This window comes from Falco peregrinus, chromosome 3 (assembly GCF_023634155.1).
Source record: "Falco peregrinus isolate bFalPer1 chromosome 3, bFalPer1.pri, whole genome shotgun sequence".
NCBI lineage: Eukaryota > Metazoa > Chordata > Aves > Falconiformes > Falconidae > Falco > Falco peregrinus.
Window position 1 is genome coordinate 113183693 of NC_073723.1, and position 25165 is coordinate 113208857.

A 25165-nucleotide genomic window follows, 5' to 3' on the forward strand; every position below is an offset into this window, starting at 1 on the left:
AATAAAAGGTTTGGTTTTAAAGGAATATCATTTGCAGGTGTGGAAAAATATAAGCAGAGGATGAGGTTGAAAAAGAGGAGCAGAATGTCAAAGTTCAGGCACCTGTTTTGGAGAGGTGTTTAAGACTTGCAACTCCAGCTGAAGCCTTCCAAAGCTGCAGGTGCTTAGAAATTTGGAGGAAACGGGTCTCTGCTTTTTATAAGAGAAATATGCATGTGCATGAACATTTCTAGTTGCCATAAAACATATTCTGTTATTCCTGCCTGCACCAGCTCTCCTGTTACAGCACCAAAGGTCCCGCTGGTTTTAAGGGGCCAGCTCAGAGAGCAAGGCACAGCGTCTCGGGGAGGAGGAAGGGTGTTAGGCTATAACCCCCTGAGAGCAGAAATGCTGCCAGGAGGCATCTCACCTCGGGGAAGTGATCTTCATGGGTTACTAGTTTTATCAGCAGTACATCCTTTTATACAGAGAGAAGGAAGAGGGGAGAGAAATTCCATCCGGCTCTGCTGATTCAGTGGAGTAAAGAGGTGGAATTCATTAGGAAAAAATTGTTTACGGCACAGCTTTAGTCAGAGGTTCTTCCATTTCAATGTCCTGCTTTTTTTATGATAGATTGAAAGACAAAGCAAGCACCAGGGCTGCTTGGTGGTTTTGTTTTTATTTTTTCATTAAAGTTTAATTGCATGACTTGTTATGTGATGTAACTTCTGGAAATGCCTGTTGTAGTTGCTTGCAAAATGATTTTTGATTTGTTATGTTTGAATCTTAGGTGCAGGAGTGTTTAACCTCAGAGAGGTATTCAGACATGCATATATAGAGAAAAGGTATATATATAGAGAGAGGATAGGTTTTGATTAATGAAAGAAAAGAACTGAAACTGCTGTGAGAGAAGAATCTCCTTTATTTGAAAGCTCTTCTGGTACATCACTAGGACAGAGACTAAAGGCCTTAAAATTAGTATAACTGTAATTTATATCCACCTTAAGGACACACTTTGTCTACTGATCAGTAATGGAGCCTTAAATATAAATGGATCCTCATCTTGCAAACACTCAAATGTTTTCTTTACTCACATGAGGTGTCAAAGGAAGGGTTTCTATAAGGAAAATAGGACATTTGCATAAGTACTCACAGCATCAAACAACAGAGAATTTGTATTGCATAAACAACAACAATCATGTTAAAATCATACTGCTTTAGTAGTTCAGAAAAAATGTAACAAAAACATTGAACCTGTAATAGATGTTGCTGTCTGTATTGGTATCGATTTCATAATTTGCGTTGTCTTAATCTTGGGTGGGTGAAGATTAAGAATCTCCATGTAGAGGTTTGTGTGTGCAATAAGCAGGTAACATCTTAAGCAGCTTTCCTTTGCCTGGAGATGATGATTGGAGGACAAAATGTTTCCTCCATAAAGCCTAGGTTTTGGAAAACAAAAAAAGAACTTGATAAATAAAAATCTGGGAAGGAAAACGTCCATTAAACAATGAACTGGGAGAGAAGGCACTTATTTTAAGCAAGTTTTCCAAACTTCATCTGCGTTGTAAGCATGACAGCAAAGAGACCTCCGAGTGCACACGTGAAACTGACTTTTTTTCCCCACTGTCAAACACATCAGTTCCCAAAGGACATCTGGAGTGTAAGTGCTGAAAAAAGGTAGAAGATGTGTTTGTATTATATAATCTAAAGCCTTTTATCTATAAAACATTTATACTTGTTTAACTTGAGATATGGTAGTTAAACTGATAGCCTGCATGGAAACAATTATTTTGGCTCAGTTAAAATTAATTAGTAACAAATTTCTACAAAATCCAAATAAAAATAAGAGAGGTAGCCCTGCGTTAAACCAGTACATGTTTGCATGAGGTAGCTTCTTATGCACATTTTTAAAAATCCATATCTTTGAAATACTGTTAATCAAGTAGGAAAAACGAAATATAAGGAAATACACTCTGCAGAACATTTGTGAATTAACGTTAACATGTTCATAAAATTATAAAAAAATTAGCCATGGTCACCTTCAGCTGTGGTTCCTTTGAAAGAGAGCTGAGCTTCATCGAGTAGAAAGCAATTCACTCAGAGCTGGGTAAAGGAATCTCACCTAAAAATTTTGCAGCAAATGGTGGGTATGAACTGCTTTTACCTAAAAAGAAGTAGGGATTTCTTGCTTCCCGTTGGGTTTCTGCTCAGCGGTGAGGACTAGTTTTCACAAGAACTATGTGATGAGCATGTCCCAGGATGTGCTTATGCACCCAGAATGTATGGTTGCTTCCTGATACAGGTAAGTACAGGTTTCTGAAGAGGCATACACTTTTTTTCTCTAGTTATCGTCTCTGAAAAGTTTGTCCCTCTGATTTTATTTTCATGTGGGATTTTTTCAGATTTTATTACTATGCATAATTTGTACATTTGTATTGTCTGTAAATAGTTTGTTCTGGACTGTAAATTACTATCCAGCCCATACACCAGATCAGGTAGGTCTAGAACTGGACTTTGGGCAGTTTTGTTCACAGGGCATCTGAACTTGTGGGGATGTGTTTGCAGGGGTGGTAGACTCAGACTGTCTTGCTATTTCAGGATGTAGAAAATGTTTCTGTTCTTGCTGGCCATCGTTCTAGTGAGTCTTTCTCTGAACCGGATAGTAACCTAAGCATGGTCCTGGACTGATGCCCTGCTGAGCAGCTTCCTTGTTGTAGGGTGTCATTTTTTAAAAGAAAAGCAATTAAAAAAAATTACAAACCAAAATACCAGTCTTTAAGTGGAAATAGCAGTCTCCCTGAGAAGTTTATTTAGCAAAGAAGGAGGTAACCTAGTGGTTAGAGCACAGACAGAAATCTTATCTTCTAGCTCTGACTAATTTGAGTTTGGTCAGGTTACTTTAACTCCTTGTTTTCTCACCTTCAGTGTGAAGAATTCCCCTGTGACATGTCATGCAGGTAAGCTGGAAGTTTGACTGAGCAGCAAATATACCTGCATACATGGTGATTTTATGTCAGAACTCTGAGGATGTCTCTGAGTTCCCACGCATTTGCTCTTTTTTTTCAGTGAAATAACTCTGGCTTTTTAAACTAGTAAAAGCAATTAGTTCACTCCAGGGACCAATAGGTGGAAACGTGTCATTTTAAAAAATGGATTTGGTTGTGGGGATCTCTGAGGCTTTACATTAGGTTAGAATATTTCTGCTGCAAGTGATGCCTGTAGACACTGGGTATGCTCTGTGCTCTGAGAAAACCAGGTCTTGTTCAGCCCCGTGATCCTCATGCAGCTGGTCTGATGGCATAATAACGGTCTTAAAGTACTGCACATCACTTCAGCATAAGCATATGTATGAAATGGACCTATAATGCATAATTGTAACAAGTAACTAGAATACTGCGTATGCACTTCTAAAATTGGCTGGGTTAATAAAACGTGCTGATTGCTCCCTGAGGATATCAAGGGACTGGATGATATTAGTAAGGGTCACCAGTTCAAATCTGGGGCAAGTTAGCAGTGGCTGCCAACAGCCATGTTACATCCCTGCATGCTTTTCTGTAAGTTTCTCATAGGCAGGTATCTGTATAAGTACAAGACCTACTTTGTTGGCAGCTGGATTAAAAAAGAAGGATGCCTGTATGTGGTGCTGACACAGGGCTTCAGAGACTGCAGTGCTTTCCCAGTTCTGCTTGGGATTTCAGTCCCTTTTCCTGTGTAAGTTTAAAGCACAAAACTGCTCACCCACGTCCTCTGGATTCACAGTCCTTCTGTCACATATCTTGCAAATCCATCAACTTCTTTATGTATTGGAAGCAACAATTAATTTGAACATTGTGTTGTATTTTTTAGAAAAGGATGGTAGATTTCTAAGTTTCCAAGAGAAAGGAAAGGTGGAAATACTTGGCTATTGCTTTTGCTGACAACTGGTTACAGGGATTTAGGCTGCCAGTCCAGGACAGGAGAGCATTTTCTGCCTTGGGAGGTAGAGTATCACCAGTATATCTGCACAATGCTGCTAAATCAGTTTTGTAAAGGAAAGGCAACAGTAAGATAATATGTGATCACCACCTGCACCTCTTGGTGAACAGAGGCTTCTTGGCTTTCCAGCTTATGCCTCAGGGCTGAGTGCTGTTTAGCAGGGGTCTCGTGAGGGTGTCAGTACGCTCGTGTGTGTAGAAAATTGGTGGTTTCTGGCTGTGCTCTCTGCAACATCCTGCTCCTCCAAGACACATGGGAAGCTGAACAACATGACATGCTGAGCAGGAGGGCAGGTTCTGGTCAGGTGCTTGTATTTTTGCTGCCTTAGCTGCTGTTATAAATTCCTCACTCTGGCCTTTCACTTCTGATATTTTTCCCTTGGCCAAATCAAAGACGGTTTTGTTACCTCCGGCTCCCTGCGGACGTGGCAGCTTCAGGCAATGAAATATGCTCCAGCCTTCAGAGGGAGGACAGGGGACCCGCTGCTGGGAAGCCAAGGTGGAAAAGGGTTCCGGGAACAGGACTGAGGCTTTTGCCTTCATTTCAGCCCTGGCTGCATCTCTGTGTGTGTGCGAAAACAACAAACCTGCTAGGTATGTGCTGGGAGAATAGATGAAGATGCTTGAAAGTGTTGTGGGATTTATAATGTGGACTGAAAAACACACAGCAGCATGTGGAGGCTGGCACTGAGATGTGCTTGCTCCTCCTTGCCACTGCCCACCTGGGGAGGTAAGGTCAGCACAGCTCCTAAATTAATATGTACTGTAGTAAAATGGATGGATTGGGGAGCAGTTGTAATGTTTATGCCTAAAAGGAATAAAGAGAGGTAGGTAGGATTGCCTGACATTCCCCTTGGTCTAGATGTAGAATAGCATGGTCCTAGTGACTGGACATGGATAAGCTGCAAGTGAGGATGTGCTTTAGGCTCCTGGCACCTTTTCCCCCCCCTGTTTTTCTAGTGGTGCTGAATAAAATTGGGGTTCCATATTCCTGTTTTCAAACCATTCAAAAGCTCAAATGTAGCCATAGGGCTAATACTGAGACCCACTTTGACAGTCCCTGATGCACGGGAGGGAGAAGAGATGAGTGTTTCGCTGGAGTCTGAGTGGAGCTATGGAGTTTGCTCATATGGCTGCTAATATTCAGTGTTCGGAAATGGAGAATACTGAGCCCACCGTGACCTCCTGTACGTAACTGTGTTGCTGCTCATGAACCTGGGAGCCCCAAAGTGCTAGTTTGGTCTTTACTGTCAATGGTCGGAGCCCTGAAAGGCTGCAGTGCAGCATGGCAGGCTCTAGACTCACGCTGTTCCTGGGGGAATCCCTCCATTATTTCCCCCATGAATGACTGCCCTCACTCTTGGCTGATGTTTGGGAGGAGCGTGAAGCCCAGCTTGACTGAGAGGCAGTGCCAAGGATTGGGGACTTACTGTGAAGAGTAGAAATAACTCTTCAGATCCTGCAACATGATCATTGTATTCTCTCCAGGGTCTGGTTGAGTGCCACAGGACTCGTTTCAGAGCTGAGGAGTTGAGGGATGCTCAGGAGGTTCCCCAAGGCTGCTGGGTCAGGGGCCTTTGCACTCTGTAGGAACTTCCCTGTTCCTCATATGTACATCTTCAACTGTGGCTTGAGCAGCTGCTGTTTGAAGTAGGAGGGGAGGGCAGGAGTTTCTCCTGGAGTGCCTGTTGGGCGGGTGGGTGGGGGAATCTGGCCAGCAAACAGGCGAACGCACACAGAAATGATGTTGGAAGCCAAGGCTAGTCCTGCTGATGTGGCCCTTTCTCCTGCAGTGGATCATAAAATATGGCTCAAATTTTCATTACGGCCTCTATTGATTATCTTTTGGGACAGATGAATTATAGGCAACATTAAATTAAAAAAAAAAAGGGAAATATTTGAATGAGTTTGGGAGGTCGATGCCAGAAAGGCTGACTCACCAAGCTTTACCGGCACTTGCGTTGTGGGCCTGCTGGGCCCTTCCTATGGTCCCTCTCCAGGGAGAGCCTGTCCAGGGAGCTCCCCTTGTCTCTGTCAGTTGCCCTTGGGGTGCAGCAGGCTCTGCAGTGGCCGTCAGCTATGCCTGGGGACAGCCCAGACATGGAGGCGGTGGCTGGAACACCTGGGTGCCGTTCCGGAGTCCTGCCTGATGCCACATGCTCTGCCTTTGCTGGGAGGTGGCCCTGAGGACCTTCCAGTTAAACAGCACTCAGCGGGTGTCTGGCTGGCACCTACCTTGGGATTTTCTAGCAAAAGGGGAAAACAAGGGGCTGTGAATGGGAGAAGGCCAGGTCACTGCATTTGGAGACAAATTCAGATCCGGTATAAATGTATGTGTGGAAGCCAACAGTGAATCATAAAAGAATCATAAAAGTAGTGATGGGCTTTCAAAGGTTTCCCTCCTTCCCTGCGCCAAGAGAAACATCGCTGCCCTCATCTCTCCTTCCTTGAGGGGTCTGTGCTCCTCTCTCCAGGATTCATTGAGTACAGGAGCTGATTCTTGATGTGGTTTGTGGTCAGGGACCTTTGACTCCAGGTAAGAGATGTGCCAGGATAGAATCATCCCACTGTTAATGTGGCAGACTGAAGTCAAACCAGAGGAAGAGAGATCTGGCTTCCTGCTGGCTCTAGCTAGCTCTGGTTTTGGGGATGATCCTGAAACTTTGTTCTTAGGGACTCTGTGCCTGTTCAGCTTTTCCAGTTTTGTACTCTATACCACATAATGCTCTGTGCTCATCTGCAGGAGATGGCCTGGTAAGGCTTTATCCTCTGCTCGCTTCTCTGACTGTATTCCACCAGTGGGTGAAATCCTGTAACCTGAAATGTCAGCACGCTTTCAGCAGCTGACAATGGGGAATAATGGATGTTACCTCTTTCAAAAGAGCTGCTTTCCTGGTGGTAGCAGGAGAGTCCTGGAGCAGACACTCGCAGAATCTGGGTGGCTTTAAAATCTCTTCTCTGTGCTCTGTTCTGGGGTTGTTTTCTGTCAGTCAGGCCAGCAGCCAGTGCTTCTGAGGAATTCTCTGTTTTCTTTTCCAAGATTGAGAAGAATGCACCCAGGGTCCCTCTCCAGCCACCTGCCTTCACATGCCAGCTTGTAAGACAAACACACAAACACACACACCCCAAATACCTGCATCCGGACATGGGGTCCTGCCATGGCACAGTCCCCCCACCCCACTGCTTCAGACTGACCTGGGGAGGCACTCCTCCCCACACTGATCCCCGTGCCTGCCACCACTGCCAGCTTTCCTTCTGCCAGTCAGAACAAACATCCAAGGCGTGATCTCTGCTTTTAAGCCATTAGCATGTGTTGCGGTGGTGCCTTTTATTCACACGTGTGCAGATTCCCATTTGTCTGGTCATGGGGCTGTGTGGCAGGGAGTTTTTCCAGGCTGCGCATCTGTGTGAGCCTGAGCTGCAGGGGCAGAACTGTCTGCCTGTGCCACTGCCCACACTGCCAACCTGGAGGAGCACAAGTGCTCCAGCTCTTTGGCTGCGTGCAAAACACCTCGTGCATTCGCTGGGGTGTTTGTGTGACATTTCAAATAAAACCCCCAGTATTACTGAAGTGTGAACATTCACCCTTGCTTATGGGAGATGTAGGTGCTGGTGGATGGGGCCACCTTTCTCGGTGTTTAATGCACACTTGAATGTATGTGTTTCACTTCCTTGCAGATCTCTGCTGATTTCACAAGCCATCCACAAAGCTTTGGCTTCACCTGGGCAAATGTAAAAGGTGGTGGTTTCCATGGCTCCACGGCCTCACTCGAGCGACACACCCTTTTTGTGTAAGCTGGCTCCCTGGAGTCGATTGTTTTTTGGCAAACAGCTTCATAAACTCCTCCAACAATTAAACTGAAAAGAAAAAAAAAACAAAACAACAACCACACAACAAAACCTGTGCATTATGGAGTGAGACAGCAAACAGGTTGGAGCAACTCCCCCAGCCAGCTCCGTCCCCACCAGTTCTGGAGCTAGCCCCAAGCCCCCAGTGTGAGGCAGGGAGGAGAGGAGAGAAGCCTGGGCTGCACTTGCTGGACTTCGTTTTGGGAGGTGCCTGAGCTGCTCCAACCCACCAAACTGCAGTGAGCTAACAAACATGAAGGAAAAGGTCATGTTATTCACTTCTATTTTTTCAAAGCTGCAAACATCCCTCTCTCTGGGAGGGGAGGCTGCACAGATGCCAGCTCTGATTAATTTAAATATTTACCAATCCCATTTTTTTTTTAATTGTGTATGTTTGCGCTCTGTTTGTGTCCCATAAAATACCTGGTGTTTTGGGCGTACCCCTTTTGCAGGGTGCATGAGATCACACTGAAAAAATGCAGTGAAAAACATTTTCATGCCACGACACATCAAATAGGATTTTGAATTAAGATGAAGATTTTTTCCCCCTTTTTTTACCTCTGAAGTTTGGGTGAAAGGGTTTTATTTTTCTTTTTCAAATTCTTTTATTTAACTAGGAGGAAAAATCGCCATGGAAATCCTTTAAAAGTTTCTTTTGCCTCATCTCACCATATCGGACAATGAAGGCAACTGTTTGTGCTGGTCAAAGCACCCATTAGTGTGTATTTCTGTGCTATTGTCTTGATGGTGGTTTGTTCCAGTGGGCAGGCAGTGAGCAGGGGAGAAGTCTTGAGTTTGAAAGTCAGTGCCAGCTCTGAGCTCCTGGGTGAGCGATGGCAGCTCTGCTCCTTTCCCTGCCCGCCGCTCGTCTGTCAGACTTGTTCTGAAGCAAGTGCTGGCTTTTACTGTCTGTGCATCCCTGGCACAGGGGTGTCATCTCATTTGGAACTGTCAGGGTGCTGCTATTAGACTCACAGGCGGTTTGCCTGTTGTGCTTCTCAGGGGAGGTGTCTGAGATGAATGAGTGACCCCTTGGTGGGCTGCCCAGCACCCGCTGGGCACAGCGACTGGTGGGTTTGTGTGTCCCAGAGCTGAGCACAGTACAGGAACCAGTTTGGGCACAGGCACATCACGGCACGTTGTCCTCTTTGGTATGGGAATTTCTATATGCTTTTGGCCACAAGGCTTGCACTCCTCTGGGAGGGAAGTTTTATTTGCGGGTTCAAGCAGTGAAAGCTCTACAGACATTCACCCCACCTCCTTTTAATTGTTTTCCATGCCCATTGGGTCATAGTCTGATCCCAGCTACATCTGGGGAAGTACAGAGCTGTTCCTTGGAAAAATAGCGCATCGCAAAACAGAGTAGTGCTGCTGGGATCAGGGTCCAGCCACCTCCTCTCTCTGTTGTATGGCTAGCAAGCCAGGCAGAGTTTGGCCCAAAGCACAAGTCTTTTGCAGGGTTTTTTGTTTTACTGCGCCTATAAAGGACCACAGCTCGAACCTCCCTGACTACCAATAGCAGGTCTTGAAGCTCTGTGTTGGGAGAGGCTTACAGGGGTGAGGGGCAGAGGCAGTAAGGCATCTGTACGGCAGCTGGAAGTTGGCACACGAGCCATATATCTGTGCTGGGAACCAAGGGGCACAGCTGCCTTGTTAAAAGCTTTAAGACTGTCATTGGGGCATGTATGTATGTGTATGTCTGCTGGAGGGGGGTACGTGCGCTGCTAGGGTTTGAGGGAGTCCATCTTTCTGCTTTGCTGTGGGGAGAGGGAAAGAGAAGGGGAAGAATCAGGGTGGGTGTGCAGGGAGGGCAGCAGCTGTCTCATCTGAGCCATTAGCCACAATTTGAAATTGGACCTGTTACTTTTGAGGAATGTAGGGCAGTGGAGGAGAGATACTGTGTGAATGTGCACGCAGCTCTTGCTTCAGTGTCCTAGGAAAATGCCAGAGCGTAGGATGGCAAGGAGTAGTAATTACCCCACAGCTTCAGCTCCACCACTGCACTCTTTGATCACTTATTACTTTTCTATTCCTTCTGCTTCTTGCTGTAATTGTTACAAAATCTCTCTGCTTTGGGAGGGGTCCAGGACTCCAGGGCCCAATTGCATCTGCCCTGATTCAGAAAGTGGGTCATGCTGCTTGGTCTGGGAAGAAGATACTAATCTTGCTTAGCATGATATTTATTAGGAGATAGGGAAGGGAATGCAACCGCACTGTTGCCTAGAAAATTGCTCTGGGGGGATAGCAAAGGACTTGTGAGGGCAGAGCACAGAAAGTTCTCGTGCACCCAGTGCCTGCTGAAGCTGTGCCACATTCTCTGCGCCTGTGTTGCCTGCTTCCCTCACAGCGAGACGACGTGGTGCAGATAGATGGCAGGATGATAGTGGAACTGGAGACGAGGAATGGATTTGTAGCTGCTCACTCAGCAGCTGCCAAGTGGTGATGGGATCTTTACCTTCCTTGGAGTAGAGGCTGGTGGGAGTGGAGGGAGGGGCAGACCAGATCTGGTTTGCTCATAAAGACATGCTGTTTTCACAGGAGCAAGTGAAGACCTAACCTGGTTGGACTTTGCTGCTGGACAAGTGACCAGTTCTGCTCCTGCACCCCATCCAAGTAGATGGCAAGCCTGGTTTCTCGGTGTGCTATATGACACAGTGCCCTGAAAGGCAAGAGCTCCCCTGCTAAAAGCAATTAGAAAACCTGGATTCAAAGCCTAGAGTAATTTGCTCTGTGCTGTGTCTATCTCTCATTAAAGAACAGAAAGAAGGAAACTCAGTGTAAGAAACATGACAATACGCCCAGTGTTGCTCCAGCAGGGTCTCACAGTAGGGACTCTGCCACAGACCGCCCTACTCGTGGGGGGTAGAAAAGCACAGCTGATCCTGCCAGTCTGGCTGGGCCTGTGCTGCTGCTTGCTGTGAAATCACCCTCAGGATTATCCAAAGGAAGAACTGGCAACTCCGGTAACTTGGAGGGCCGGATCCTCAACTCGTTTAAATTGGCATGACTTCACTGAACCACTGAAACTATGCTGATTTTACACCAGGTGAGGATCTGGTCCAGAATCTTCCGAAAGAAGAAGACAAAGAGGGCATGGAACAGAGGTTTGATAGAGTCCACTTAGAAGCATGAGGACTCCTGAGTTGTCCTTAGTGGAGAGTGGGTCAGCAGATCATTTACTTACACCTTGGATAACTTTGAAGGGCTCTGAATTATTGTGGCTCTGGCAGATGCCAAAGCACAGTTCCCTCGGGAGGATGGGGGACCCACATCTTTGCCTGCCCTTTGAAATGCATGTTGGCAGGGTTTGGTGAGAACATCCAGTGTTGCCCTGCCAGTGTTTCCTGCTCATGGCTTTTTAGTGGCAGTGTAGTGAGAGGGGTTGGAGACACAGTAAGGACCCTCACCTTTTGATTTGGTCTGCCATGAACTCTGCTAGGCTTATTCTCGTGGGTGCTTTTAGCCCGACCCATCTTTTCCTGTACGTTCAACACCACTAGTATCCCTTGTGGCATGTGATGCCGCTGGCTGAGGCAGACCAGTGGTTGTGGCTTTAGCCTTACACCGCTACTACCGCAAGTTTGAATTTCTCTGAGCCCATGAGATGGTGCGAGGAGAGTTTCCACTTCAGGGAAGGAGAGTAGCCCGTGTCCCTGTCCCACATGGTTGCTCCGTTGGGCGGTATTAAGCACATGCCTCCAGAAATTTTTAGTTCCTGGTAGGGCAGGCCAATTTTATTTTCCCAGCTCTGCACCTCATTCTTAGGTGGGGGTATTATGGGATGTATGTGAGAAGGTACGTTGTTGTGGGTTTCTAGAGGAGGTTGTTTGCTGTAGCACGAGGCTCTTGGGACCTGCAGAGATGCACAGAATTCCCTCCAGCCCCTGGCACGCACTCACATCCGGGGTGGATCTGGACAGAGTTGTAGCAACTCCCAGTGCAGCAGCTCAGGGCCGGAAGTGAAGCAGGGATAAAATATCCAGCTGAAACTCCTGTAGGATGTAATTACTGAGCTGGAAGCTGGCCAGGACAGCAGGTATCATGCATCATCTGCTGGTGCTATCAGAAGCACCCAGCATTGTGGGAGAAGTGGTCAGGACCAAGGAGTGACGCTGTTTGTGCGAGAGACGGGACCGCTCCCTCAAGGCTGCCTCTGTGGGCATTCAGCATAACGGCTTTTGAAGTCACTTGGTGTTTGTTTCCATGGTTGTTCTGTGCACGTACCATGGTGCCTGTAAAAGGCTCTTGGGAAACTGCAGCCCATGGATGGATGGCCCTGTCCTGACGCTCATTCAAATGCTCCTACTTTTCCATTTAAAAGAAAAGAGGAAAAAAGCTTGAACAAAAAAAAACCAAACCAAACAACCAAGGAAAAAAAAACCAAAGGAAATTGACTTCCCAAAAATTACACTAAGCTAACATTTGAGGCCTGGCACAAATCCATCACAGCCAGGAAACTCAGAATTAACCAGTGCACTCCCATGGCTGCCGGGAGGGGCTGCACTCCCAACAGCGCAGGTTGAAGCTTTAGAAATTGGGGGCTTGGAGGTGAAAGCCCTCAGCATGTGTCTGAATTCAGCAGAAGGTGTTCTCATTCACTTCCATGCATGCAAAAAAGCAGCATTAGATGCGGGGGCAGCTTTGGGGAGAAGGTTAATGCCAGGCTCCTGGTGCTCAGATCTGACAGCTGATACCAGCACCTGACCTGGGCTCCTTGCACCAGGACATTCCCCTTGGGCTCTGCATTGGTGGAGCAGGGGCAGAGTGATACTGCAGGTACCTGCAAGCTGCTGCTGAGGAAGCTGGAGAACATACACCCTAGCCCAGGTTGCAAGTGAGGACAAAATTGACTCTTCATTCCCACTTGCACATGACACAGCATAACATAAATCATTGCGATTGACAGCTTCAGTTCAGTTCAGGTTAGAGGGGCAGGGAGCGAAGCACAGGTCAGGCTGGGGGGCAGTGCTGGGGCTGTGCGAGCAGCAGCCAGGAGCAGGTCACAGGAAGAGGCTCTGAGCAGAAACTGTGGCTGGTGCAGCAGGTCAGAGGTGGCCTGAGCTGGCAGAGTGGGATGGAGGGAGGCTTACAAAACACCTGCTACATGCGCCTTGCCTTGGGCTGATGCTATCGGTGCTGTGTGTTTGCAAGGACTCGTTTCACTCATCAGTTTTGAAAAATAAAGGAAGAGGCTCCTGTACCTACTGCTGTAAAGAGCCTGGTGCTGTGCTGAAAGCAGGACAAAAGTCCAGCCGGGCCTCTGCTATCCCCAGCCATGGTGGGTTGCCAGCCTGCTTTTGCTGTGAATTTTCACAGCTTTTGGGGTACTGCAGACTGAAGACTTCATGTCAGAGCTTTGATAGTATCTCATTTCAGAGGCTGGGGGAGGTTGGGATGTGTTAAGGCTGAAAATATTTACAGGTTTTGAAGTTTAAACGCAAACAGGAAAAGCCCTTTAAAAAGTGAGTGTAGTGGATATTCAAAACAGGGATTGCCATGGAAACGCCACAATATTTGCTTAAATTGACACAAAGGTTGTTGGTTGCAGGGTTCTGGCTTCTTTGGCTCCATTTTCTTTGGCCCGGCACCTATCACAAATTGATCTCAACAACCCTCTTTTGTTTTGCTTCTTTTATTTTTGTCTGATGGAAATTTAAAAAAAACACCGCCAACAAAACCCTTCAGTCTACAAATCCCACCTCACAGAAGTCTGAAGCTGCTGAGCTTCTGTCAAATGTTGGAGCTAGGACATTTTTTAATTTTGTAAGGTAAAAGTTCTTGTTCTTTCACTCTGCGGGTTTATTCATTTCCTCCAATGCAGGAAATGGAAGGAAATTGTCTTAACTGTCTAGGGAGAACAGGGAGAAGGGTGAATGAAACCTGTTGCAAAGGTAGCAATATGCATCCAAGGAGCACAGGAAGGGAAGTGAGACTTTGTTGTCCAGCTCTTGGACCAGAATTTGATTTAGTTTTGGTTCCCAGTTCTGCCTCAGATTTGCCAAGTCACTTAATTACTGTGTGCCTCACTAAACTGGAAATAATAATTCTTCCATTGTTTCATCTGGTTATATTTGTAACGTCTTTGGGGCTGAGGAACTGCATTTGATGTGGGGGTGCACTAGACTGACGGTAGAGTCTGTGTTCTACTGGTGGTTGTAAGACAAACACAAGTGAACGATTCCTCCACAAAGGAGGGATAGCATCATCACCTCACGTGTGCAGAAATGCTCGGCTGGCTATGGGGGGAAGCTCTTTGCATTAAGTGGCTTAGTACTGTAGGCTGCTTCTGCAACTGATTGACCTGGATTTTTTTCTGGGGAAAGTTGGAGTGCATGGCCCACCGGATGGTCACCCAGGTGGTTTGTACCCTGACCTTTGAGTTGCTAGCACCACACATGGCAGAGAAGATCGGGATGCAACGTATTTGTCAGGGTGTGAAATGCCTTGCTTTGCTGGAGCTGGACTGCTGTGTGTGACCAAGGACTGAGGTCTGTGGGTGGCTGTGGCATTTGAGGCCAGCGTCATTGCTTGTGCCTGTGATTCACCTGAGCTCTTGTACTGCTAAGTAGGGAATATTCATTTCCTTTTGGAACTCTCCTCAGGGCAAAGAGACTTCACCAAGTGAAGGGAGGCCATCAGATTCACACAGTCTTCATCTGCAACCACCTCCAAAACAAAGAATCTGACTTCTCTCCTGGCTTTGTACACTGGAATGGACCTTGACGTCTGTGACTTCTCAATGCAAGGTACTGGCTTTTGTTCTGTGATGAAACCGTCTGCTCTGAAGTAGGACTGGAGCGAGTGATTTTGGCTCTTCAGAGCCTCCATTCCAGTTCCTGGGAAGTTTCTAGCCTATAAATTTTAGAAGAGCTGCTGAAAGCCATTGGTTTGGGTGCTAAATGCATGGTGGGCTGTTGGTTTGTCTTGGGCTGGCTTACGAGTAAGATTGGGTTTACGACATTGCTGCCTGTTTCTGCACAGACATAGGCACCCAGCTGACACAGCAGAGGGCTGGTTTAAACAGCTCCCTCTGTTAGCCTCCTTCTTCCTAATGAGCTGGTGTGCAATATTAACAATTAGCTAAGTAGTATATCAGAACAGGCTAGCATGGGAGTCCCCTGGGTAAGTATTGTGTGGGACAGTTTCTGATCAACTTATTTCACAAAAGAGGAGGAGTTTGAGGATGTCTGTGGTCAAGGTGGGAAACTCAGAAAGGTTGTGAGGGGGTGGGACTCTGTGTTTCTAAAAGCCATTTTATTTTCTTCACTGCTTGGCTCCCATCACAGCTTCTCTACAAAGAAAGGTATGGCATAACTTGGCCTAGAAGAAAGCAAGTGTAGGATAAGAACAGTGGGATAATGTATTTCTTCTCAATTGTTTGGGGATTTGGGAGGTACCTGGTGGCACTGCCATACTGCTGCAGATAGAAGGGGCCAAGGAGCCTTGCTGTGTCTGGGGTTTGTGTGATGTTATGTCTGCTCTGCAGGGGCTAGAGGTTTTGTCAGGGGTATCTCCATACTGTATTGGCACCATTAAATGATGATGATGCCTGAATGAAGATCAGCAACCTGAAATGCCTGTGGGGATTTTCTATCACCATGTTCTTCTCTCTTTTCCTGCTGTGCCATAAATGATAGCTGGGCAAAGCAGTGTATCCAAAGAGGTTGTGAGTCACAGGTACAGCTGAGACTTGAATTAGAAGGATCAGGGTGTAGGGAGTGTATTGGCTTAGCAAGAGGGAAGAGAGAAAAGTCACAGGGCTAAGGTGTTGGTCTGGGGCTTCAGCTATCCTTGTCCATCCCTGGCTGCATGTGGCACGGGGGAATTTACTCATGTTCTGAGTGCCCTACCTTAAAGAGCAACAGCCGTGATCCTCTAAGGCTCAGCAGGGCTTAGTGATTGCCACGTGTTCAGAGCCTACAGACCTGAGTGCTTTCAGTAAACCTGCCAGTAAATACAGTATGCTTCAGGATGGGATATGGGTGAACTGTACCTTCCCACACCTTCCTAGTGCTGAAACTCCTCCAGGGTCTGGCATGCATTATTTGGAAAGCTTGGGTTTGAACTATTAATGTAGGGAACCCTGGCCTTTATCCCTGCATGAGCTTCTCTGGTGTCTGTGTCCCCTGTTTTAGAGCAGTGGCACATGTGTTCCCAGGTCTCCAGAGGTGAGGGATCTTCCCAAATCAGAGCTCTGCCCCAGGGAATAAGGTAGTGGAACATGAAGAGCCTTGAGGTTTTACAAAATAAGATACAAATTCTCAGGTTTGACTGCAGCAGGTGAATTTTCCACCAAACATCCTTATGTGCCTCTCCAAAAAGGCCCAACACCCAGGGGGGAAAAACTGTTTAGGAAGCTGCTACATGGGTTCTGATTTCCATCAGAAGGAGCTTTTCCTGTGACCCCTCTCACAGGTTTCTGCTGGTGTAGCTCCTGATATTGAAAGACCTGCATGTCCGTCTGACATTGACCTGGGATGAGCAGGACCTCTGAGACAAGAAGGCAAGAGGAGGAGACTGATAAATCTGGAATTCCTGAAGTGCTGAAATGAACCTTAAGGTTCAGGTTCTTGCAGATCAGTAATCCTTTTTGATGTTTACCTTCTCCTAGTACCTGCTGGGTGCGTTACCTGTACAAAGTTGAGTGCCCTTCAGGGGCTGTTTTCTGAGGGACAGAAGCTCATTAGAAACAACAGAAATATTTCCCTTGACGCTAGCTGTTTTCTGAGGTCCCCCTAGTTCTACAAGTATCACTTCAGTGAAGGAGATGCATTTAGCCTTTCAGGCATGTGGCTTTGTGATCGCTCATGCTCTGGACTAGAAATCCCTGTGTTCCAGTCTTCAGCCCTGGAGCAACTTGTATGGCTTCTACTTTCAAAACAAGCTCAATTTACTTTGGGCTACAGAGGCTGTTTGCACGTTCTCCAGAGCCCATCCGTAGGCTGTGATTGCTTTTTCACTCTCTGTTTATAAGCACATGCTGGCTGTTTAGTCCTAGAGCTATAAGGGTTGGAGGGAGTTTTCTTGTTCAGTTGATAAAGGGTAGCCTTTATGCAGGGAAAAAAGCTTAAAAAAAATGTGGGAAAAGGATTAGAAATACCTGTGCTGTCTGTTTGAATTTACAAAATATTTCCCCTTGCTTCAATCCTAAAGCAAACCTAAATTTGGGGGTTAACTTGGGCTGACTGCATTATTTTTGCTAGGATCCTTGGGATCACTGTATAGGCACAACTGCTAAGGCAGTGAGGTGGGAACTCTGCCTTCCACAGAACTGCAGCTGGCCCAGCCCAGCCAGCCCTGATGGCTCAGATCCTGAGCCGGGCTGGAGAATATGAAACAGCCTTGCAAAATCATTGTGGAAATTTACCCGCCTGTGTATGAAATCAACTTGCCTGCCTTTGCCAGGAGGAGTTTAACTTGCCCATTAAAATATACATCTATTTATGTATTACTTGTTCTGTGAGAGAAAATTTTCCCAGGCAGTTACAAAACTCAGTCTAGACTGTAACGTGTGGCATCTGGTGGTAACATGCCATATACATATATCTGAATACAGTATCTACTGTATCACCCTGGTTGGGAGTTAATAGCATGTATCTGGATTATAGCGAGGTCTTTCCGTTTACAGCACGCTCTCACTGGATAGAAGTTTGGCCCAGTTCCTGCCTGCACTGGTCTGAATGGAGCTCTACCCTGCCCGCTTCCATCCAGATAAAGTAAGGCAGGCATTTCCATGCTGCCTGTTCTGACCTGTGGCCCTGAGGTCCACCTAAGCTGGAGGCAGCGGTTCCTGGGTAGAGCTCTTCCGGTATGGCTGAGTTGAGGAGAAGGGAAGATGTTAAAAGCCTGTCTGGGATAAGAGCAGGGTTGTCACATCCATCTGCTCAGGCCCTGACGAGCAGCTGATCCATATTGTTAACATATTGCCTGCCATATGGGCTAGCTCAGCTCTCCAGGAACGCTTGGGAGACCTGACCTCTAGTGTGACAAGATGTGAGCATGAAGGACGGGTTGACAACAGCCCTTGGGTCTCAGAGTGTGAAACCATGTTTCAGCCACTTCCGCTGCCTTCCCCTGCGCTCGCTTGTGTGCTGTCTCTGCATGCCTCTCTCTTCTCTCTCTCTGAGGGTTTTTTCCTCCCTCCCCTGTTTTCCGCATCCCTGGTCTGTGCTAGATCAATGACCTTCACTCATAACCAGACTGGACAGTTCTGACTCCCTCCCGCAGGCCTTCGATCAGATGTTTGGTTGGCGGCTGTGGAAAGCTGAATGGGGGGAAGTCAAAGGAGGGGAAAGAGGATCATGTGCTTGGCAGGCCTTATAGCTGTCCTTACCATATCTGGTCTGGGAATGGGACTGAAGCCTGATCCACTAAGGTCCTTAGCATCTCCCGCTCACTTGGGTAACAGCAGACACTAATATAGCCTCCTAATTGAAGGCCAAGTCCAGCAATGGGATCTAAGCAGGTTGAAAAGGCTCAGAGGTTCAGGGAAGGGCCTTGATGCCAGAGTTCAAGGAGCTAACACTTACAAGGCTTTTGGGAGACACAGAATGATTTTATTTCCAACTAAAGGTAGGTGCAGCCCAAAGCCCTTTCAGAAGCCCTGCTGTGCCCATCCGCTAGTGATTTTGCACTTACAGTCGTCCACATGAGGGGGAACAGTTGTCTGAGGTGCAAAAGCTGAAGAGGTTTTCTGGCAATGAGGATGGCATCTGAGCAGCATCCCTCCCAGGTGTTGAAGGAGGTCTGAGTACAGTTTGTGGTGCAGTGAGGTACAAGCACAGAGTTCACAAGTATGGATATGTGGAGCAGCTTAGCCCTAAAGAAGCCTGGTGCTTAAGTGAGGGCTGACAGTTGCCTGGGTAACTGTCATGCAGGAGACCAGCCTGCCCCAAAAACTCACATGGAAAAAGGATGTTCCTTCAGTACTGGAGGAGATGGGGCTGGGCCAGGCCTTTGTGGGTTCAGACCTTGCTTTCCTTGCCTTCTTCAGTTCTTCTGACTTCATGGTGTTCTCTGTCTCCTAGAGCCATTGCTGATGAAGGTGGCTATCTCTTTCCTAACACTTCTGTCTTTACACTTGAACTTTATGGAGGTTAAATCCTGGCATTATTAAAGCAAGCACAAGTTTTGCTGTAAACCTCAGTGGAGTCAGGATTTCAGCCTTGGCTCCTCAGAAGAGGATCAGGATGTTTCCGGATCTTTCTTACCCATCAGCTCGTCAGACCTGCAGGCCTGACTTATTTGTCTTTTAGTCTTCCCAGGTAAGGGCTGCCCTTTTTTTAAGTGCCTGTCCTGTAAAAGTCAATATCCTCAAAAAAGCTGTGATTTTGCCCTAATGCTCTCCATAAAGGTTTTAGACCGGTTTAGGGGCTTTTATCACTCTCCCTCCCCATATAACTCCAGTTGCAATGAGCATTAATAGTGTTTATTTGTAGAGAGGAGCCCACTGAGGTATTGCAAAATAAAACACAATGATGAGTCGTGGTTTATTTACTCAAGCTTCACTGATGTAACAAACCTGATTTTATGCTAATAATGACTCAGAAGCAGAGTTGGGAGGAGAAGCCAGATCTCCTGATTCCTTTAATCATCTGACAGTATTTCTTCCTGTCCTTAGTAGATCCAACTGCAGTTCTCTCAGCTGGGATGCAGGCAGTCATTCTGTGGCACCCTGACGAAACAGCTAGCTAAAAGGGGTTAATAGTGCTCTGTCAGTTCACAGGGTTCCATTAAACATTTAGGAACATCTTCAAATCGGGCAGGCACTGTATGTGGGACTGTCTTGTCTGTCTGTCAGGCAGCTGTCCAGCGAGAGCCAACAGGGACGCTGACCTGCTGGAGTTTCTTAAGGAAAACCAGTTGGAAAGCACTTGGAGCAATCAGTGCTAAGTATGCACATGAGTGTTCAAGGGAAATGCATGTTCAAAATGTAGTTCTTAGAAATCTGTTGATAAAAAACAAAAAATTTGAAAAATGAACAAATACTGTAAAGTGAATGTGATCTGTTCTCTGATGTCTTCTACTGGGGGCTCATTCCAGAGCTGGTGCTCAGCCCATGGAGGTGAGGCTTATCTCACTACTTGAGCTGAATATGGAAAGACTGTTTTAGCATATTGCCTCTGACAAATGATGTATTAATGCTGGGGCTTTTTTTTTGTTATTACTGCAGTTATACATTAACCATTAAGAGCCACAGGTAAGCCATCTGCTGATGTAAAGCAGCAGAGCTGCATTTTCAGCCAGCAGAACTATCCTGATTTTTGCCAGGGCAGTTTATGATCTGTCCCAGTGTCTGTCTTGTGATTCTTGCTGAGTTTGTCTTAGCTGTACATTAATAGAACATACAAGAGAAAAGAGGAGAGGACAAACTAAGGTGAGTTTGAAAGTAAAATGAGCAAACAATATTGCTAGCCTTGTCCTTTCAGAAGTCAAAAGCTACTCCCCTCCTCCCCCCAATTATAAGACAGTAATACTGAGGTTTCTATGTGTTTAGGATGCACACAGATCACATTTCAGGTTGCTGTGCTCTGCTAGTGGGAGAGCAGAGGAAGCAAGAGGGAGGGATAGCACTGCACATACATTGTTGTACAAAACAAAAATCTTACGTAACTTGCAAGATCTCAGGCTTTAAGAAAAACATGAAGCATTGCAAGGTTGACAAGAGTTGGCACATGGGAGCAATTCCTACTTGATTAACATGTCCCTGAAGTGTGCTGACCTAGAGAACAGTCTACTCAGGAACCTGGTTGCCATCCTCCCTCACCAGGGCTAGTTACAACAGGAGCTGAAGTCAGTTGCCCGAAGGCCAGGAATGTTTTGGTAGACTTGTTTTACCTGGGGCCGTTTGGCAGTGGAGCAGTGCAGATCCTACCTGAGCTGGTCACATATGCTGTGGGGCAGAGGGGGCTTGTCCTTTCTGACTTCCGATCTTTGAGGAACTTGGTAGCTGCACATTCTTGATCCCTGAAACAGCTAGGGCTAAAGGTAAAGAGCTGTCCCGGGGATGGAGTGAGGAGAGCTTGGCATTTTCTACTGTAGCAGCACAGCCCAGTGCTGCTGCCTGCCCTGCTTGTTCCCTGGAGCAGCTGGACTCTGGCTTTCCTCCCCAAGAGGCTCCTTCCTTCAAGCATGAGACTGTTGTCCCCTGGCTTTCCCAGCCCAGAGGAGCTGCTGGTCCATGCAGGGTGCTTCCCTTGCCTCTCCCTCACTTCCCAGCACTCCTAACCTGGGGGTGACCAGCCAGATGCCCTCCCTTGGAACCAGCTATCCAAGCAGGGCCTGAACAAGGAACAGGGACCATTCCAGGTGCATGCAGAGAGCACTGAGCTCCCAGGCTTTTGGCCCAAACTTTGAAAATCTGCACAACATTCCCCTGGCAGAGCTGCCTCTCGCCCCTTTCCCAGCTGCAGAGAGAGGTGAAGGTGCTTCCCAGGACCCCACCAAATCAGTCACCCAGCAGCTTCTGGGCTTGCTCTTTTTGAACCCTGCCACGATGGCTATCCTTCCTTTATCGCGTTCTCTTCTACCCACTTCTTGCTCATCCCCCTGTGCTGCTTTTTATGGGTTCACCAGAAAGGAGAGGAGATTTTTCTTTCCCTTGTTTGCTTCACTCCATTACTCCCATCTGTTCATCCAGGCCCTTAGTCCCTTTGTTTTTCAGAGTCGTGTGGATTTGGGAGCTCTGTTTGCTCTCTGGGATGCTCTTCTGGACGAGGCTGGTGTGGGAAGGAGGTCTGGCTCACAGGCCAGCACAAGGGGTGGGGGAAATGTGCCTCTTCAAATTAATCAGAATTTTCTCCTCCAGAAATGCTAATGGGTGAAAAGCAATTAAAGCAGCCTGTTTTTTATTAAGTAATCTGTGTTAAGAGCTTGTAATGAAGTTTAGTGCCGTTGTGACTCGATATTTCAGCTTCATCGGTTTGAGTCAAAACAATCCAAAGTGGGAACGGAGCAAGGAGGTGAGCTGCTCCCCAGCATCAGTCGCGCTGACTCTCATTCCAGCTTGCTCTTGCAGGCTTTCCGCTACGATGCCTATGAGACCGCTCACTCTATCCCACCCAGGAAGGCTGCGCTGCATAAAAAAGGGGGCTTTAAACCCTACCCATGCAAAGTGGACGGCTGCTTCTGGTTTAAAATACCTGTTCGCAAGGTGGGGATGACCATGGCCCCTTGGAACAGCCTTTGGTCATTTTCATGGGGTGGTTGCACAGACCACATTTTCTGTAGGGAGCAATGAGTGGACAAGGGACAGCAGGGGCAGGGAGGTGGCAGGGAGGAGTGGTGAGACCCTCCAGCTGAGTGCTGCATGCCTCTTAACAGGTTCTTAAAGCCTTTCCAACATCTGGAAAAGTTTTAGCTGCCACAGGGCAAGGGTGGAGATGGTGTCTGCTGTTCCTCTCCTTTGCATCTTCAGGCCTGTGATCAGGGTGGCAAACTGCTGGGGGTTGCAAGCAGCTGCGGAAGTAGCCTGTCTCCTCCTCCTCTCTTTCCCCCCACCCCAGGAGAAAGAAAGAGAAAAAAGGGACAATATCCCTTTAAACAACTACATGCCAAGCCTCTGCCGTCCTGTTTTATCTGAAGTCCAACCGCATGTTGTTCCAGGGCCGATCCGCTTTAGCTAATTAATAATCTGACAGGAGCCACCCAAGGGATTAGCTGCTGAGACGAGCTAGACCAAACCCCCAGCAAATGAGCCCCGCGCTCCCTGGGGACTCGGAGGTGACTTTGGGGGGCAGGGGGCTGTACCACATGCAGAAGGGTGTCGAGGCCCTGAAGGGGATTTATGGCATCTGGGAGGGTGAAGGGGGAGGTGAGGGGTTACAATTTATGAGATGTAAACTAATAAATCAGTTAGTTGAGGAGGGGAAAGGGGGAGCACCAAATTAAAAGATAAAGTCTTAAAGGAACAGTGTAAATTGATGGTACTCCTTGTGGCGGGGAACACCAGGAGAGTTCCCAGTGCAGACCAGTTGTAGTTTCCTCTGCGCTCGTTTCCTGGGAGAGAGGAAGGGGGAGACTGCAAAGCAAAAGAAAAAAGGGTTTTAGTGGGGATTGAGGGGAAGAGAGATGCATCTTTGAGCAGTTTATGCAAACCAATGATGGGTTAGCTTTTGTGGCAGAGACGGCAACATGAGGGAGGACATGAGGCCACCTCTTTTGATCACAGGAAGCAGGGGCTCTAGTGCCCCAGGCCTGGGAGGGTTTGGTGGGTAAGGGGGTGCATGGTCATCATCTGCACTTCTTCCTCCCATTTGATTAGGCTTCCGGCTTTGCAGTGAACTCTGGTTCCCTGTGTGTTGAATGAGATTAGTGGAGTGGGTCAACTTGGAGCAAGAGAAGTTACAAGAGCTGTCAGAAGACAGAGTATGGTATATTTTGTTCTCCAAATTTGCCTCTTCATTGACTCTTCAGGCAGTGATAGTGTTTGGAGTATGCTCCTGAGGCAAGTGTCTGGTTTTGTTCTGGAGGCTTGCAGAGGTTTGGAACTTCCTGGTGGTTGAAGGTCCATTTCAGACGCTCTTCTGATTTTGAGAGCCGTGTGCCTGCTGGGTGGCCTTGGGCATAGGTTTTGCCGTGCCTCTTCCACTGACCAGTCCCAAAGCTGTTCTGCCTGTTGCCTTTCCATACCAATCTCCTCTGGTGCCTTGAAGCCTCTCCTGGCCTAAGGTTCTTTCTGAAAGCGTGCCCAGGCCTCAGCTCTCTCTAGGGGCTGCTCTAATGCAAATGGTAGTGCAAGATGGGATTTCCAAAAGCCTTCTTAGGGAGATTTGTAATCCCTGCCCCATGACGGTGCTAGACACAAGCTAATGGAGAGGGACCTGTGCAAGCTCGGTCTGCAGATCCAGAGCAAACCTCTGAACCCTTGCCAAAGGCCAAGCTTTTGGCATTGTTCCCTTCAAGAACAGGAGACTCCTTTTTTTTCTTCATCCCCACCTAGCCTGCTGCAGACCCAGGGCAGCATGGCCCTACCAGGGCTGGGGAGTGAGGCAGTGGCTGTGGAGTGGCAGGCAGCCCCAGGAGCCAGGCGAGCTCCTCCTGCCCCACCCCACCCTGCAGCACCCCATGGCCTGAAGCCAGAGCCCCCGCGGCCAGCCCAGCATGAGCCACAAACAGTTCTGAGGTGGTCACTGGGGAACACCTCTTTGCTGAAGGGGTCTTGGTTGGGCTCATGTGGGAGCTGCCCTGGGGGAGCTTAGCGCAGAGTCTGCAAATCGCTCTTCCAGTGGGGCAACTGCATTAAGCAAACAAAACTCATCTGACTTCTTCTACATATTTCCATCTAGAGAGCTCCTTGCAGCTTGCAGGGTCCCCAACACAGACATGTTGGGCCAGGGCAGCTTCTTGTTGTGATCTCAAAAGGCAGAGAGTTGAGAGGGAGCAGTCCTGTGCCTTGCTGGAGCTGAACCGTGATGCTGAGCCACCTTCCTTTCTGGGCAGCTTTGGTGGGCAGTTAGCTTGGGCCTGGGCTGCCAGAGTGGTCTAGAGCTGCTGCAAATCTCTCTCTGCCCTCCTGCCAGCACTGCCCCATCCCATCCCATTGGGTGGAGGTACCCCTCCTCACCCTGCGGTGCTTATGCAGTCTTGTGGTGGGAGTGTGTGGGGAAGCTCTTCCGGAGGCTGGGCTGGCAGTCGCGCCGTCACAGCCTCTCACACACAGCCGTGGTTTGGCCTCCCTCCTGCAAAGCTGCCAGTGGCCCACGCTGCCTCCTGACCAACATCATTAGTGCGGGTATTTATATTTCATTAACAACATTAAGCCAAAATGGTATTAAAAGCAACACCAATGATAAATAGCTTATTAATAAACAGGGAACCGGCTGCACCACGCACAAATTCAATCCCTTCCTAAACGTGTCTCTACCGCTAAAACCAGCCATTTAACTCCTGCTATCCTGGAGAAATTTGACAGATGTTTTGGGGGAGGATGGGGACCAGATAAAAGCAGGGGGTGTGGGGAGACAGTGTCATGCAGTTTGGTTCTTACTGAAGCAGCTGACTGGGATGGTAAGAAGGTGTAGCGCTCTCAAACTACTGCTGTGTTTCCACTACTGGGTGGGACACCTTTGGTTCTGTGTTTCTAGTGTAATTTTGATTGTGTTGAAACAGCAATAGTATAGACAGCATGAAACAGAAAAGCAGAGAGCTTGAAGATCCAAGTGAGTGTCTGCCTTTGATTTTACCATCCTCTGGCCTGTTTCCCCTCCACACTTTCACACACCTCCTTCTAGCTTGGGCAATACCATACACAACAGCCACCAGCACAAAATCTCTTGCCTGCACCAAGCCCAGTCTCTGCCAGTGATCTCGGAGGACAGCCAGCCCTGTCCTCATTCCTCCCTGTGTGTTTATTCTAAGGATTA

The 25165-nt window shown here is 47.6% G+C and overlaps 1 protein-coding gene across 2 annotated transcripts in view; it reads left to right on the forward strand.

The window, feature by feature from the left end:
• CASZ1 (castor zinc finger 1) overlaps positions 1-25165 on the forward strand; it is a 208189-nt gene that overhangs the window by 21806 nt on the left and 161218 nt on the right. For both annotated transcript variants that reach the window (XM_055798847.1, XM_055798845.1), the window contains exon 2: positions 14405-14548. The gene's annotated coding sequence lies outside the window, so the exon portion shown is untranslated. The remainder of the gene's footprint in view (positions 1-14404; positions 14549-25165) is intronic.